This window comes from Macrobrachium nipponense, chromosome 32 (genome assembly GCF_015104395.2).
Source record: "Macrobrachium nipponense isolate FS-2020 chromosome 32, ASM1510439v2, whole genome shotgun sequence".
Taxonomy (NCBI): Eukaryota; Metazoa; Arthropoda; class Malacostraca; order Decapoda; family Palaemonidae; genus Macrobrachium; species Macrobrachium nipponense.
In genome coordinates, this window is record NC_061094.1 from 20,001,387 (window position 1) to 20,019,166 (window position 17,780).

Here is a 17,780-nt window from a genome sequence, read left to right on the forward strand (position 1 = left end):
TCACACACTCCCAGGAGAGCCTGTGATCCTTGTTCCAGCTTCCACGACCAAGTTCTTTCACATGTCAGTGTCCGGGAAGAAAGACATGTATGTGCGAATAGTTTGAATCATTTGGCTATAGTACAGCCATGCTCATCACTGTCTCAGTGTCTCTTCTCTCACATTCTCTAGAAGAAATTGGGATCATCATTTTGAGTTCACTCAGCTGTAGACGTGATGTCACTGGTGCATGGCTGTTGCACAGAAGTGGAAATTCTTCTGCTTGCTCTTGCCAACGGGACGACCCTCAGGCAAGATTACTGATGCTTCCAAGCCCCCAAGAGAGTTTTAGGATCCTAAAGGGCTTAACGCCTCTGCTATTAATAAGGATGCACCACATTTGTCTGACCCAATAGATAGGGTAGATCCTTGCGTTCAGGAAGTAGAAGATGTAGAAAACCACAAATTTATTATGGTGTATGCAAAGGTTATTGAGCTCATTCATGAGGACAATAATCTTTCTCATGAGGCAGTAACAACTTCTTTAGATTTTCCTACAGGTATAGAGGTTGATTCTGTCCTAAGCCATGTAAATTCTCTCATCTCTGGGCAAGATCATTCTCTTCAGTCTAGTATTGTTTAAACTTCTACCCCCTCTGCTTCTGCACCATAGAAGGTTTTATGTAACACTCAGGCCCGGGATTGACCCTAGATCAAGTTAGGTTGGAAGGTCTTTCCCTTACTCTTCTGCTTTTCAGACAGTGTCTTGGTTAGATTTATGGTGTACAGCAGTGGGTAAAGTATCTTTGTCTGTGTTTTGTGAATCAGAAGACTGTGCCCCTTTTATTAGACTTTTACAGTCAGGTGGTAAAGCTATTTTTTACCAGACTCATTTAAATGCTAATTTGTTCCTACACGATATGCAAATCTTCGGTCCTTTACATGAGGAATCACTTTCGGCGTAGCTGGAATTACGGCCGTTAAATTCTTGAACAAGGTGGTTAGGCACTAACTACCGTGTGGCAGGCGGGTAGGCCCAGATGTAAACATTCCCCTTTTCTTTCGGCCGTCTTCTGATGAAAACATGTTTTTGTGAGCTGTTGCTGATTGGACGTTGATCATTTTCCCATTGGAATCTTTTATTTGTATTTTTTTGAATAAATATATATATAATGTGTAATTTTAATAATTGATTGAATTGAATAATTAATATGCAAACCCACTTTTTGTAATAGCCTTGATAGTCGCCTTTCTACTTAGTGTTAAAGGTCGGCGGCAAAGGTATACCAACATCTTTATTATTACATACTTTTGTCCTTTAACATGAGGACGAGACATGTATTTAACGGGAGGATGAGACATGTATTGAACAGGAGGATGAGACATGTATTTAACAAGATGAGGACAAGACATGTATTCATCCGAAATTTATGCTTACGCTTTGGGAATTACCAAGGGGAACTTCAGAGGTTTGTCCTTTGTTTCGTTTTTTCTGGTAATTCCTCTTTTTCCTTCATCCTTTCACTAGCTATCAGACAAAGGTAGAAGAGGGAGCGTGTGGTGTTGGTGTTTGGGGGATCTCCTCCCATTTCGGAAGGCGGTGCCCTTGGATGTGAGAGGAGTATCCTTATTACATTAAATCACATTCTCTTTATTTTACAGACTAACAGTGGTGATTGTGATTACAGCAGTATATGGTTGGATAGCTCTTCGTGTTGGTTATCCTAACCTTGGAATTGTACCTGTGATCGTAGCATGCCATGATACTGATCCTCGAGTGTGTGTACTGATCCCCTGCTGGAAATCATATTCATTTACCACTACTATCCTTCGCCTCTGCCCTGTGATGACTGACTATTCCTAATGGTAGAAGTCTCACATAATGTGGAGAAATTGAAGAGGAAGAGAGTTCGTCAAGTGTCGTCATCCACCTCTTCAAAATCATATTTACATCAGTCACCATCCCTTCGACTCCTAAGGCTCCCTGCTGTAGGAAAAGGTAGTCTTCCCCATAAGAAGTCTCATCACAGGACTTCAAAGGGTCTGCCTCCTCAAACTGAGGAGGCGTTTGTGTCTTCCACTGGCTCTTCCGTTCCTTCGGGAACGGGAACAGTCATGCTGTCCCCAGGGCCGAGCGTGTCGGGGGCCGTAGAAGCGCAAACTTCAGTTCGCACTTCTGCTGCTAGTCATAGAGGTTCTGCCCCTAAGACTAGTTCCGTGTCGGGTGCTCGTTCACGAGTCCCCGAGTGCACATAAATCTTTGAATTCGCATGCATCCAGTCGGTGATGCCAAGTCCGCTCACCACCATGACTCGGGCACGGGTTGGAAGAAAGGAGCAAGTCGCTCAGGTGACTCAATCCTTGCCGGTGATCGCTCTCGCTGTGATTGCTCAGTTCCCAAGGTTGACAAGATGATCCCGCAGTACCATCCACACAGAGACCGGTGGAAGCTCCCCATCTGGTCCTCTTGAGAGGTTTTGGCCTCAACGAGGACTTGGACGAGTTGGAGGATGGTATTGGCTCTCTCCAGTCAGGTGCACGCTCAGCCCCACCCAGACGACGGTCACGTTCACATGACCGACCGGTCTTGGTGGTGGCATATGCTTCGCCTGCCATACGAGAGTTTCATAACCCTCCTCGGGGAAAGCGTTCTCTCCATTGCTGCTCCATCAGGTCTTCCTTCCCAGATCGCGCTGGGGCCTGCTGCTTCGGCAGCTGCCGCAGCCCGGTCCTGGATGGGAGAACTTTCTGCCGTCCTGAGGAAGTTGGCTAAGAAGAACTCCAAGATGAAGAGGAAGGTGTCGTTGTCATCTTCTTCGTCGTCGTCGTCTTCTGTCTCCTTCTCCACTTCTTCCAAGGCTCCCCAACCGAGGAAGAAGAAAATGGTCTCGGCCACCCCGCCTCTCCAAGAAGTCTCACACAGAGACTTCTAAGGGTCTGTCTCATCATCCCAGAGAGACAGGTGGGCCTTCTGTTGGTCCTCCCATTCCTTCGGGAATGGAAACCATCTTTCCTTCCCCAGGGAAGAGAAAGACGGGGACAGTAGAGGTATCAGCCACTGCTGGTACCTCTGCTCCTGGCTCTAGAGGTTCCACCTTTGGACCTGGAACCGTCTTGGTCGCTCACCAGCAAGCGTCACCGAGTGTATGGTCACATGCTGGTGACGTTACAGCCAGGGTCCAGGCCACTGAGTACGCTCACCGCCATGACCCAGGCACCAAAAGATGGTAAGAGTCGCCCAGGTGACTCTCGCCAGACCAGCAATTGCCCAGTACCCAGGGTAGACGTGACGGTCCCATCTGACCATACATGAGGCGAGACTGGGAGGAGGTCCCCAGGAACAGCTTCTGGGACCGTGACGCATCGTGAGGAAGGTGCTCGGTCTCACCGCATTGGTGGACGCTACCAGTCACCCGACCATTGATTACACCAGTGTGATCAGACAGTCCGCGCGGCTGGTAGCAGCTCCCCTGACACAAGAGACCGACACTATCGTCCTAGGTCCAGCGCTTCTCCACAGGGAAATCGCTGGTCCAGACCTGCAGACTGGTCATCACCACGGGTTGGTGATCCCCTGCAGCCCTCTTCGTCCACCAGTTCTGCCGGTAGACAGAGCGAGAGCATCAGATCTGCCTTACCTCTCCCTTCAACCTCCTCAGCGGGATACACTGGAAGGAGCAAGGCGACCAGGGGGTATCGTGAGGAGTGCGCTTCTCTCAGACCAGCCACGAGAGCCTATGTGCCCGGTTCGGTCTTAGGACCAGACAGGTCGTACGCTCAAGTGATTAGAGGAGATCATGCGGGAGCTGGCGAGGATGATGTCACTTTCCTAGACTCGTGGAGCGACCATCATCGCGGTTCACGTGACGGTCCCGCTGGACCTTGAGCAGAAAGACCGGTGTGGGGTCCCCCTTTCAGTCCTCTTCAGAGGTTTTGGCCTCAACGAGGACTGGGACGCGTCGGAGGCAGGTATAGGCTCTCTCCTGTCAGGTGCATGCTCAGCCCCACCCAAACAACAGTCACGGTGACTGACCGGTCTTGGTGGCGGCAGATGTTTCACCTGCAGTATGAGAGTTTTGTAACCCTCCTCGGGAAAGCATTTACTCTAGACAGTAACGTTTTCCTAGACTCGCGGAGCAGCCATCACCACAGGTTGATGGCTGCCTGTGACTCACTTCCTGCTAGTTCCGCTAGCAAGGCGAGCGAGAGTTAACAGTTTTGAATTTGAGATAACTAGTGGTATTGTTTACCAAAAGCACCACAGCATTTGCATTATCACTGAATAGGAGGGTTTTCTTCCCTACCATTTTGGTTAAAATGCGAATGCTCAAGCGTATCTTTTTTGTGCTCGATGGTTCTAGCTGAATGCGTTCCTTCATGGAATGGAATACCAGGCAACTAAGGATGACAACAAGTTAAGCGAGAGCTAGTGGTGTATAGTGCTGCCTCAGTCAGTACTGCTTGCTCTCCGAGATATTTCGATTTGGTATTGTTTCTCCCATGTCAGGGATTGACTACCGATTCGAATCTCTGCCCGGCAATCACAGACTTAGGTCTCTGGTTGGTTGGAATTCTCACATACGTGTATGCCCATCTCTCCTTCATCGCATTTTGCTGTTGCAAGAATTCTCAAGACATATATCTCACTAGACTCGTTATCATCTTTCTATTTACCTCACGATGACCCAGAATGATATTCTTCAGACAATCAGAGTTTGTCTTATATACATTTTGTAATTCGTAAGGTGTGTAATTATTCTTTGTTCATCCCAAATAGTAAATGGATAACAGATGACTTCGCATGATCTCCGCCCTGCCAGCTCTGCTTCCAAAGTAACTAGAAGCGGTTCTTCAGGCAGTACAATCCCTGTGTTTTCATTACTGAAAGATGCTCCGCTTTCATTGCAAACTCCAACTTTCTCACCGAACATCAATGAAATAGCAATTTAGCTTTTTCAGTCCTCTGTAAAACAACAGGGATTAAAGCCGTCTTCACTGGTTGGTGTCATCGACGGGACTTTATTTATTATCAATCTTGAGAGTTTTTCTTCTCTCAATGCAACTGTGAAGACGTAGGTCCGCATTCACCTTTGTCATTCACTAGTAATACAGTAGTGCCTCAGGTTACGAAATTAATCCGTTCCGAAGCGGCCTTCGTAACCTGATTTTTTCGTATCTAGAACTACGTTTTACATGTAAATTGCCTAATTTGTTCCAAGCCCTACAAAAACACCACAGTAAATTTTATAATAAAGCTAAATTGACCAATAAACAATGAAATACAACAATTTGGACCATTCAATACCTAACCTAACCGTGACTGTACCTGTAAATAAAGTGTATAAGTGTACAGGGTACAAGAAATACTGTACGTACATGTACATACGTACGTATCTAATAAAATGTGGAACCTTACCTTTCGAGTGAGGCGATATCCGAAAGTGGCGACAGAGGAGGAGGGCAAATTGCAGAAAACCTGAACACTTAACTTTACGAAACACATTAAAAAATGGCAGAAAACATTAACACTAAACTTTACAAAGCACATTAACAAATGACAGAAAACATTAACACTTCTTGATTATCTCCATCTTCGTCTCCATAGAAAGCATCCTCTTCTTTCCATGAACTTCAGCAACATTCTTGTGACCCATGGCTAATAACGTTAAGTAATTAAGTTCACACGCAACACAATAAAGTAACTTAGAGTACAACGAAAGCAAAATCACTAACACGAATTAACTTTAACAAATGAAATCTATGCAAACGATCGAATTCCAGGTGTTTACGATAACGCTGCACAAAAGATGGTCAAGGAACGCCTTTACCTAGAGGCATGATGGGCCAGATGCTGACCAATAGGAGAGCAGGATCTTACGGCAGTGACTAGCATCAGGAACCAATAGGAGAGCGGGAGGATGGTGGCAAGTCTACTGAGTTGGTAGCGAGCGAGTTTTAAAATTGTTCTCGGCAGCCCGGGCAAATCTCAGACTTAATAGTACATACACCCTTTCGCAACCTGAATTATTTTCTTACACAGAAGCAAAAAAATATTCGTCTTTGCCTTAGTAACCTGGATTTTTCGTACGTAGGGACTTTCATATGTAGGGGCATGACTGTATAGTATTGTTTCTCCTTAGTTGAGATTCAACTGCTGATTCTGTCTTGCCATCACAGGGACCTCGGTCTCTAGAAGGCAATTGACTATCATCTGATGTGCACATGCCTTGAGAAACATCATCTTGTCTCCCAACATTGGTGCCGAACAAGATAGATGATTTGTATGGTTGTTATCAGCATAACCCTTCAAAAGGCGGGTGTCATGTCGGCATCTGTTGAAGAGTCCAAGTCCGAGTCCAAGTCGTCATGAGCTACGCGGTGGACTTTGTATTGGTTGATCCAGATCAGTCATTACTTTGTCCTATTGGCGTGTTGCTGTATCCATAACAGACTGACACCCATCATGGAGTGTCAGTGTCTTTATCCGCAGCGGACTGCCATTGCAGAAGTGTCCGATGACAAGCCTTTCTCAGAGTCTTACAAGACCGTGAGAAACTTTTCTGCAGTTGGATAGTCCAGTGGATGGGTACTACATTTCATCACTCCGAAGAATATGTCAGACAGTGCGACTATATTTATATCTTCCTTCCTTCGGGTGTGCCCACAGGTCCTTGGAACCTTCTTTTCTTGGACTGGTGGTGGATGCTTGCAGGTTGTTTTTGCTTACCCTGCTCCTTCAAGAGGTCAAGTTGCATCTCACTTATGGTATGCAGTTCTAAAGGTAAGAACGATGCGAGAGTGATTGGCCTCTCCACCTTCCCCACCTCGTCTTTCCACTCCTCTTCCTTCAGGCTGAGAATAGGACTCGAACTTACGGTGGCTGGTCGGCGATTGATGTGGTAAGCTTACACATAGAGCTTCCTTTCTATGTTTCTTATCAGAATCATAGAAGCAATCCCGCTCCTTCCTCTAGCAAGGGGAGGAAGGAGACTGGCAATAATGCAAACCCTGTTCCTCGCTAGACGAGTGGTTTTCACGCTCGGCTGCCAATCCGGACCTACCCACCTGCCACATGGTAGTTAACTGCCTAACCACCTTGTTCAAGAATTTAACAGCCGTAATAACAGCTACGCTGATAGTAATTACTCATGTAAAGAACCTCAGGTTTGTATAGTTAGGAAAAATACAATTTACCGTACTTTCAAAAATTGTGATACAGTAGTGCCTCAAGTTACAAAATTGATCCGTTCCGAAGTGGCCTTTGTAACCTGATTTTTTCGTATCCAGAACTATGTTTTACATGTAAATTGCCTAATTCGTTCCAAGCCCTACAAAAAACACCACAGTAAATTTTATTATAAAGCTATATTGACCAATAAACAATGAAATACAACAATTTGGATCATTCAATACCTAACCTAACCATGACTGTGCCTGTAAATAAAGTGCATTAGTGTACAGGGTACAAGAAATACTGTATGTACATGTACGTACGTATGTAGTAAAATGTGGAACCTTACCTTTCGAGTCAGATGATTATCTTGATTATCTCTATCTTTGTCTCCAATGAAAGCATCCTCTTATTTCTGTGAACTTCAGCAACATTCTTGGGACCCATGGCTAATAACGCAAGTAATTAAGTTCACACACCACACGATAAAGTAACTTACAGTACAATGAAAGCAAAATCATTAACACGAATTTACGTGAACGAATGAATTCCACGTGTGTACAATAACGCTGCCAAATCAGGAATAGGCACTTTCCCTCAACCCAGGAGGAGATTCAGGCACATCCATGTCGACGTCGTCAGGACCCTTCCCCCATCCGACGGTGCCAAATACCTCCTGACATTGATCAACCAGTCCACCAGGTAGCCAGAAGCCACCGCAGATGCCTGTGCCAAAGCCCTCCTATCCAGCTGGATCAGCCGATTCAGAGTGCCAGATGACATCAATACAGACCAGGGAACTGCCTTCACCTCAGAACTCTGGACCTCCCTGGCATGCCTGATGGGGACCAAGCACCATACAACCATGGCCTACAACCCCGCAGGCAACGACATGGTGGAAAGGACCCACCACTCCCCCAAGGCCTCCCTGATGGAACGCTGCACAGGCCCCGACGGGAAGGCACAGCTACTGTGGGTCATCCTTGGCCTCCGCACCGCCCCAAGAGCCAACAGCAACCCATCACCCGCAGAAAAGGTTTATGGCGAGACCCTGACAGTGCCAGGTGAATTCTTCCCCGACATCCCACTGGCAAGACTCAAGGCAGCCGCCCAGAAATTCATTCCCTGCCGAGACCTACACCGACAGGAGGAAGCAGTTCCGACCGAGGGCCCTGGACTCCTGCAAGTGTCTTCATACAGTACGACGCCACCCGCCCGCCCCTAACGACACCCTACCGAGGACTGCATCGCATCATCCGCCAAGAGGAGAAGGCCTTTGCAGGACACCGCCTCGGACACAGCCTTGCCAGAATCCAACAGTGCCCCCAGACATCACTGGGGCCGCCCAAGGAGAGCAGTCGAACCCCCCAGGTCCACCACCAGGTGTATCCTGCTTCTCAACTCACCGTACGACAAGGTCCTGGAAGACGTCTCCTGACAGATGGAATCTTGAACCCACAGACTACTCCAGCCCCCCGACAGATGGAATCTTGAACCCACGGATTCCTCCAGCCCCCAGCAAGATTCCACTGACCCTCAGCCAACGATTATTGCTTAATAATTGTCTTTTGGGGGGAAGTATTGTAAGGACGGCATTTCGCTAAACGTCCATCCTTCCTCTGTACATACTTTTTTATACCATATACTAAAATGTACAGCATTTCACGGCCTATCTGCCGATATATATATTGTGTAAAAATGTAATCTCTGTATGAAGATATATGTATATTTTCAGCTGCGAAGAAACATAATCACATCAGGGGCTCTGTCCCTTTTTGCATGATGGACACTACGTTTCCATCCGCACTGCTGCCTCATATACAGCCATCTCTGTTCAATAGTTAGTTAGAGCTTTCTCCTTGTCTGATTCCAGTCCTCATAATGGTATAAAAGTGAGAGTGAATGAGATGACTGGTCTTTTTCCTTTCTTTGTCCCTTCTTCAGTAAACGGGCAGTAGGAAGATTGATCCATCCTGATCTGGAACTGGGTAGATACTAGTGACTAAGTGGTGATTCTGTTTGAGAAAGTTTTATTCCTACATGATATACAAACCATCGACCCCTTGCATTAGGAATTGCTTTTGGTGAAGCTGGAAAACGACCATTAAACTCTTGAACAAGAGGGTTAGGCAGTAACTAACATCTGGTCTGGTAGGAATACCCACCTTCCTGGATGTAACCATTCCAGTTTTCTTTCAGCCATCATGCGAGGCAGATGTGTTTTCGGAGATCTTTGCTTGACTTTTTTTTCTCCTGGTGGGATCATTTTTTGTTTTTGTCTATATATTTTGTGAGTTTGATATTCAGTAATATGCAAACCCATGATTTGTGATAACCTTGTGTAGGCCGTCGTTCCCCAAGACGTGTGACTTGGGGTCGGTGGCCAGGGGTCTCATGCCCTTCGCTCATATAAGGGCATGTCTATTCCCCTTTTTTTGCCCAGTATTGAGTGTTGCTCTTCGCCATCTGCGCTGTGGACAAGCTTGATGGAAGGAAACTTTGGAGGAGGGTTGCCGAGTATTGTTGGAAGTTTTTTGCTTCTGATGACGCCCTTAGTAATGCCCCTTTAACTTAGTTTCTCTCTCCAGGTAAGCTTTTCATTGTTGCAGTCTTTCCTTCAGGAGGGATATCTCTTTTGTCCTCATTGATTGCTTGTTGGGCAAAGATCATGGGATGCGGGTGGGGGGGGGGGTCAGGTAACCTCTTCACAGGGGCTTCCTCTCGCTTCATAAGGGAGAGGAGTCTTTCTTTACTAATCATCTTTGCTTTTTTTTCTAGGTTGACAGTAAGCATAATAGGGCACAGCAGTAGATGGCTGGATATTTAATTTTGTTGGATATCCTAACCTTCAGGAGTTTCCCAGTGGCACTCATACAATGGTTACTCTAGTAAAACCACAGTTACATTATTTGCAAGGGCGTTGGTCTACGTCTATGTCTACAGTTTCCAACTCTGTGCCCTGACATTGTGGACCTACTGCTCTCTTTTGTTGGCACTCCCTCTTGTTGTACTTGTGGCCCTGTCTACTACTGCTGTGCCTTTCTCTTTTGCTCCTGTCACTGTGGACACCAGTCACTGGGCAGCTCCTGCTGTGCCTCCGCCCTAGCTGCCCTGAGGACTTCTGTTGCTGATACAGACGTTCCTGTAACCTACCTATAGAAGATGTCGGAGAGAAGTTTAAGGAAGAGGCCCTGTGAAAGGTAATGTCTTCTTCAGCTGTATCCTCAACTTTGTTTTCTGTTCCCTTCTTCAGAGTTCAAGGAGGTCCTGGGAAACTGGAAAGGCCCCCTTCGACTAGGAAAGATTAAGGCTGCTTCTCCCCCACAAGAAGTGCGCCTGTAGGACTTCCAGGGCGCCGCCTTCTTCCGAGGAGGTAGTGGGATCTCTCGTCAGCTCTTCCCACCCTTCTGGGTCAAGAACTGATTTGTTTGCCCCTGGGTTTTGTGTTCGGGAGGTATGGGTGCACAGACTTTGGTTTGCACTCCCGTTGCCAGTTTTAGGGGTTCCTCCTCTAGACTGGTTCTGTGTTGGGCCCTCGTTCACGAGTCACTCCAAGTGCTTGTGTTTCTTAGGAGTCGCGAGCATCTCAAACTGGTGACACAGACATCATTACCGCTCTAGCACTCGATGAGCGTTCGCCAGTGCTCAGTCAGGTTCTGAACCTGATGTCCCAATCCTGAGGGTTTGAACGCCTGTAGGGGCGAGGAGGAGGTTCCCTTCAGAAGTTCTAAGGAGCTTCTATGGGACTGTCTCTCCAAGAAGGCAGTAGTTCCTTGTTGGCTTTTTACGCCCTTAGAGTGGGATCCAGTACATATTCTTCTATGGGGTCTCGCATTTTTGGGGCCCCAAGTGTCTAACCTCTCAAGGCCACACTCTTGATTCCAGTTCTTGGAAGTCTGCATCTAAGACTGGTTTTATGCCTGTCTCTTCTCGGTTTCTTAGGAAGTCGAGAAAGAACTACGTGCTCCCAATGATTGTTCATACAAGGTTTGGAAGTTTTTCCGAGAGCTCGACTTTCTTAGAATTTCGAGCACTCGAGGAGTACTTGGATTTTTTTGAATCGCAAGCACTCAGAAGTTGAGAACCACTCCTGATGATTGTTCTTACAAAATTCAGGAGTCTTGCTGGACAATCAAAATCCTTAAAATTTTGAGCGCTCGCCAAGCACTCATATTCTTGGGAATCACGAGCACTCGGTTGATGAGCCGTTGATTGCCTGAGATTTTAGGGAAGATCAGTTGGTTCTCACCAGCACTAGAGTGTTGGCTCTCTGGTCTGGTTCACGCACAGGCCGAGAGAATGTGCTGAAGCATTCAGGTGTTTAGACACTTCCTGCCAGCACTGCTTTGAGTGCTTGGCCAGGTCCCATCCTTGTGTCTTTGACCTTAGGGTCCAAGCACTCAGGGTAGCAGACACAGAGTCCTTTAAGCCTTCTTCTCAAGAGGCTTCGTCATGAAAGGAGATCAGAGCATATCAGTGGGATACTGCTAGTTCTTGGCAGACAAGAACTGCCCCGCTCAGCCCTTGATCACGATCGGTTCAGGCTTGGCTAGGCTCACCCGTCTTAGTTTGGCTTGCTTGTGTCCAGCCTCTGATTGCATTCATGTGATTGGCTCGACTAGCTTGCCCTGCATACCACGCAGTCTCAGATTGTGTTTGCGTGATTAGCTTGGCTCACTCGATTTGGCTCAGCCTGCTTGGATCAACCGAACTGAGTGCTTGAATGTGTTTAAGTGTAACTTCTGATCTCCTCAGGTCAGTGCTCTTCCATGGCATAAGCATCCTCCTTCCCCCAAGCTGCCTTCTTCACACGATGATGACCACCCGTGGTATACCTCTCCAGCTAGTTATTCTAGCAAGATAGGTGTGAGTGCTCTTTCTCCTTATGTGTTCTCTTGACCCTTTTGGTTGGTCCGAAGAGTTTGTGACTTTCAGAATTCAGCTACAAGGATTTACTCCTTGGGATCGATCCTTGGGATTGTCCCTTGGTACACCCAAGCAGTCAAGGAAAGTTTCTTGGGATCTGTTTAGATCCTCCCTTCAAGGAAAGAACATTGGGAGTATCATGCCCTGGAAGGCCTCAATGGTCTTCCAAGGGAAACCCTCGAATTTCATTTTGCGTAGATCTTTGCTCTCATTTGTCAACATGATCGTCACCTCTCGAGCCCTTGTAGTCCCAGGAAGGACCCAGGGTTTTGATGTACCATTTCCTAGACCAGGAATTAATTTTTGTTAGGAGTGCCATCAGGTTGTCCTGGCTCAGGTTGGCCCGGACTGTGGATTTCCGTGGCTCTCCTTACCACAAAGGGTATTTCCCTTTTTCAACATGAGACAGCGATCCTGGAGGGACATCAGTATGATGTTCTTATAGGCAGTCTCTTGATAGGACTTTAAGGCTTTGCTCCTCAGATGTGATCATTTTTGAAGAGGACTTTGCCTTATGGAGGGGGGAGAAGGTTTGCCTTAACACCAGAACGGCAATCTGTGAGTGATCTTGGTGCTACGAAGAGGGACGCTGTCCTGACTGGATCACCAGTTTTGTTGTCCAGAGCCGACACAACCCTTCAGGGCGTACCTTGCCAAGGCAACTGCCTTATCCTTCAGACAATGGCCAAGACCGGTCTTATTAACCTCTTCGGCTCAAATGTAGGGTCAGGCCAGCCCTTCCCTGACCCCTAAGAAGCCTCAGGCTTCAAAGGGCACTCCTCTATTGAAGAACCAGGCCTTCTTTTTCTACCAAGAAAGTGCACATACCTGTCTTCTCTGTAGTCAGAAGGAGGCAGGGGATAGAAGAGGAGAGAACGCTTGGGCGTTCTCCTTCTGCCACTGCTCTGGTGAAAATAAGCTTGTCAAGTCATTTAGCATCATGAAAAGGATGAAGTCGAAACTTGGTAGTGGTTATACTTCAGAGAAGTACCCACTCCCTTCCAGGTCTCAGCCACCTTTCATCAAATCTCCAGTTCTCTCTTCCATGTTCCAGACTATGGGAGCAGCCATCTTGACTTGTTCCATTAATCTTGTCTCCTGTTACCACTGCAGCTGGTGTTGCCTCACGGACAGATTTGCCTTTGTTCTTTTCAGTAAGAAAAAGGTAGGTCTACTTCCAGTTGTTTGTCCTTTCACTCTTGGGAATGAGGAAGGATTTAGGCTGGGGTTGGGAATGAGGAAGGATTTAGGCTGGGGTATGATCAACAGGAAATACTGAATATGCCTGCATATTCTCCCCGGGTCATGCTTCCATTCTCAGATGCACCAACTGAGGAATGGGCACACACCTTAAGGCTTCGTCTTTGAGGTGTACGACCAAGAGGATAGTACCTTCTTATCAGCATCTTGGAACTCAAGGCAGACTTTTGGGCCCTCCGAGAGTTTGAGGATCAGTTTTTTAGAACACTTGGTGTTGTTGGTGGGTTGGTGGTATACATGTGTCAACAAACAGGAGGGTCTCGTTTTCCTCCCGTTTCTTCATTTGATATTACAGGTACTCTAGTAAACCACGATTCACTTGATGGAGCTGTCAGCCAGATACATTCCAGCTATGGCATATTTTGGCAGATGAGCTCAAGTCTTATGCTCCTTACTAGACCCTTGGACTGCTGCCATGATGTATTCTGACACTGGGACAACCTCGATGTCGCTGTTTCCCATCAATATTTTTCCAATTCATGAGGTGCTCAGCAAGTGTGCACACTCCAAATTTTAGAATAAATGCTGGAAGACTTTGCCTTTTGCCCATCTTCTTAGCTCTGCTTCCAAGGCACTGAGAGAATTTCCCTGACCCAACCTTCTGTGTCTACGACACGTGAAGCAGTTCGTCAAGCAGTGCAACCCGTGCCTTCATGACCAGAGACTATCTAGCTTCCCTTGCAAGCATAGGTTTTCTGGCCAAGCGGCAATGGAATTACTGGAAATTTCTTTCAAGTCCTCTGACTACAGTACTATAGGGATTAGAGCCGTCTTCACAGGTTGGTGTCGTTGACAAGATTTTCTCTCTGGTCAGAGGTGATCTTCAGCAGGTCACAACCTTCATCTTCTTCGCCGGGAGTTACTTCTCTCTGATTCAGTTGAAAGACCAAGTTCTACTTTGGCCTAGTCCTTGATCTGAAGGTAGTCTTTTCTCCTCAGTTGAGATTTAGCTGCCAATGAGATGCTTTAATCAGCCTAGCCCTCACAGGGACCTCAGCCCCCTGGATGTCATGTGACTCTCATTTAGGGAGTCATCAAGACATAGATCTGACTTTCAAGTCCATCCATCATTTTGTTCCGGCATTGGTAAGGAGGATAAACGTTTTCATGGACCTCCTTGGATGTGAGCATTCAAGAGATGGGGATTAGATGCTCTTTGTCTCAAAAGTCATTGCAAACTCAGAACTATCCGGTATCTATCACCAGGTTAGAGTTGAACATAAATCGGGTAGATTACAGATCCACAGACAGATCCTACACTTCCAAAACCATTACCCCAAATAACAAAATGTATAATAGAATAAAAGTTGTCCAGAATTCCAAAATATACCCGAAAAGTCACTTATCCGATCAATTTACACCAAAATACCATCCGCCGATATTTCCCGTGAAACGTAAATTTTTCTAAGTACCCACTTGATGTGAACGGTGACACAGTGGTCAGAGCTCCCGTAGTTCTTGAGTTGGCCACAGACAGGCGCTGTACGTCGGCCCGCCCCCAATGAGGGAATTTTAAATCAAACCAATCGTGTATCAGGTTGACCCAGGTCATCCCCAAGGGACATGGATTAACTTCCTTCCAACCAGTAAAAGCGTGTCCCATGAATATGAATCAGACACTCATACCTGCATTCACAGAATTCGCCCTTTCCGTTCTCCACCGTCGACATGGATAGAACACGCAGTATTGTTTCCTAAAAGTGTAACAGCAGACGAGTTCGATAACTATACGCATTTGTATATTAGTATTCTGATCGAGTTCCTACGCAAAACCGACGAATTTATGAAGTGGTTGTATAGAGAAGGTTTACTTGGGGACTATTCAGGGTTATGTACAACGTGCAACATAGGGAACCGACGGTTCATGTACCCCTTCATGGTCATCGGACAGCAACGGCTTTGAAATTTAAATAAGGTAAGTTGTATATTTTCTGTTATCCTAAACTAGTGTTTCAGTTAGTTCGAAGCCAGTACCGAAGCACGTGTTCGAACAGATCTATCGGCCCGACGGAACATGCATGATGACGCAATCTGTATGAAAACTATTTTTTCAGTTAGTTCGAAGCCAGTACCGAAGCATGTGTTCGGACAGATCTATCGGCCCGACGGTGGGCACGTGGGAACATGCATGACGCCGCAATTTTTATGTAAACTAGTGTTTCAGTTAGTTCGAAGCCAGTACCGAAGCACGTGTCCGAACGGTAAGGCTGTGGCGTACGAGTAAGGTGTTTAATGTTACAGTTATGGGGGGATTTATAGCCTAGGCTAGTCGTGTTTTTTTGTATGTACTGTGGCTTATTCTCTCTAAGTTATGTGGCTAATGCGCGCAGCGCAACATTACCTCTTGCCAGAACATACCGTGCTTGCCAAGAATCTTTAAATATGCGGATAAGGCGCGAAGCGCCGTTCCTCCATGGCCTTACTGTAACCCCTGTGGCTAGCGTGTGCAGCGCAACATTACCTTTTGCCAGAACATACCGTGCTTTCAAGAATCTTTAAATATGTGGATAAGGAGCAAAACGCCATTCCGCCACGGGCTTACTGACTTCACACAAACATATTTACCGTTACCCCTAATTTATCAGTAATTCTGCTTAGTGGTAGCCTAGGCTAGTGTGTCGTTTACATGTAAAGTAAGGGGTCCTAACATCTAATTTAATGTCTGTTAGTGGTAGCCTAGGCTAGACGTTTTACATGTAGGCTAGTGGGTTCAAAAGTTTTGCAAAGTAAGGGGTCCTAGGCTAGCCTAGCCTACGTCAACCTTGAATGCAGAGTAAGGGGTCAAACTTCAAACTTTTGTATTCAGGGTAAAGGGTCTAGGTCTCAAAACCGGGAATTGGGAGTTTCAGGCGCCGTGAAAGTCCGAGGCCGCTTGCCCCCACCCAACAACCCCGGTTTCCCACTGGGTCCCCCTTTACTGTTTGATGTTTTATAGGCTTTATTTTCACTGGGTCAAGTACAAAAACATTGTTATTAGCAATTATACTAATCCCCTTCTCATTTCCAAATATGCATTATACATGTAGCTATGTAGCTAGTTACTTTATTTGAGATTTTTCCCCATGAAAATCGATCGTCCGCTGATAGTAGGTATGTAGTCGCTCCCATAAATCCCCTCACCTTTGGACCTTACAGGTGATGCGACCATTCCATTGTGTATTTCTGGTCATAGAAGTTCACTCTCCACATGGTTCGGAAGTCAAGCTGTTGGTCCCGTTGCTGGTTCCATGCAACGTAAAAACACCATACAAACAAATAAACTTACAGATCAATTCCTGCATTGTCCTGTCAGGTGCCGAGGTGCTTCTCAAAGAAGATTCGGCATTTCTATTCTGAATGTCAATGACTTTTTCACTAGTACTTCTCGTCCAAGGAAGAAGTGTCTTGGCCACGTCTTTCTTCCAGACTTCTTTGATTGGAAGGGCATAGTACTCTACAACTGGCGTTGATGACACCTACATAGGCTATACTCTGACCAAAAACTCTCAAAGCCAAGGGCTTGGTCCATTCCTCTCATTCTGCAAGTATCTGTAGGCCTGGAAGCAGAGATCTGGTCTCATCAGATCACATTTATGTTTTTCTTCCTCTGGGTCTTGCCCACAAGTCCTGAAAACCCCTTTTCCCTGGAATTGTGGTGGCTGCTTCACAAATTGTTTCTTACCCAGCTCCTATAAAAGGACAAGTATCTCGCCTGAGGTGTATGGTTCTGAAAGCGAGAGGAATTATCAGAGTGACTGGTCTCTCTTCCTCCTTCCTCATCCCCCTGCTTCTCTTCCTTCAGGGAGAGAATGGGGACTTGAACCAACAATTGCTGGAACTGGTGTCTGATGCGGGAAGCTTACACATTTCTTTCTTTCCTAGAATCATGGAAGCATTCAAGCAATCCCGCTTCTTCTAGCAAGGGAAGAAGAAGACCCTGGCAATAATACAAACCCTTTCAAGTTTTAGCCTTACTGCCTCTGACTTCAGAGATTCTTCCCAGCCTTTTTTCTAACGAGTCACGACACACTCAATCAAAAAGGCCCAGAAGTCTGACATTAAATCTTGCAGTTCCTCTACTCCGAACAGAATGTCAGAGGTATGGTACTCCTTACTCTTTTAACCAATAGTCGCCCAGGTGTGACGAACTCCAGTCAGTTTAAAGACTCGCTCATATTCCTCCCTCCATCCAGTGTCTTCCTAATGTAAAGGACCAATGGTTTGTGTATCGTGTAGGAACAAATCACAATTTCTGAAAGCCAATTGTATTTTTCCTAATTATTCAAACCTGAGTCCTTTACTTTACATTTATGGCCACCTCATGCCTCCCCTCAATCTGAAACCTGGGCTGAAGGCAAACTGGAATGTTAAATGTTTACATCTGGGCAGGTGGGTATTCTCGCCTATCAGACGGTAGTTACTGCCTAACCACCTTGTTCAAGAGTTTAATGGTCTTTTTCCAGCT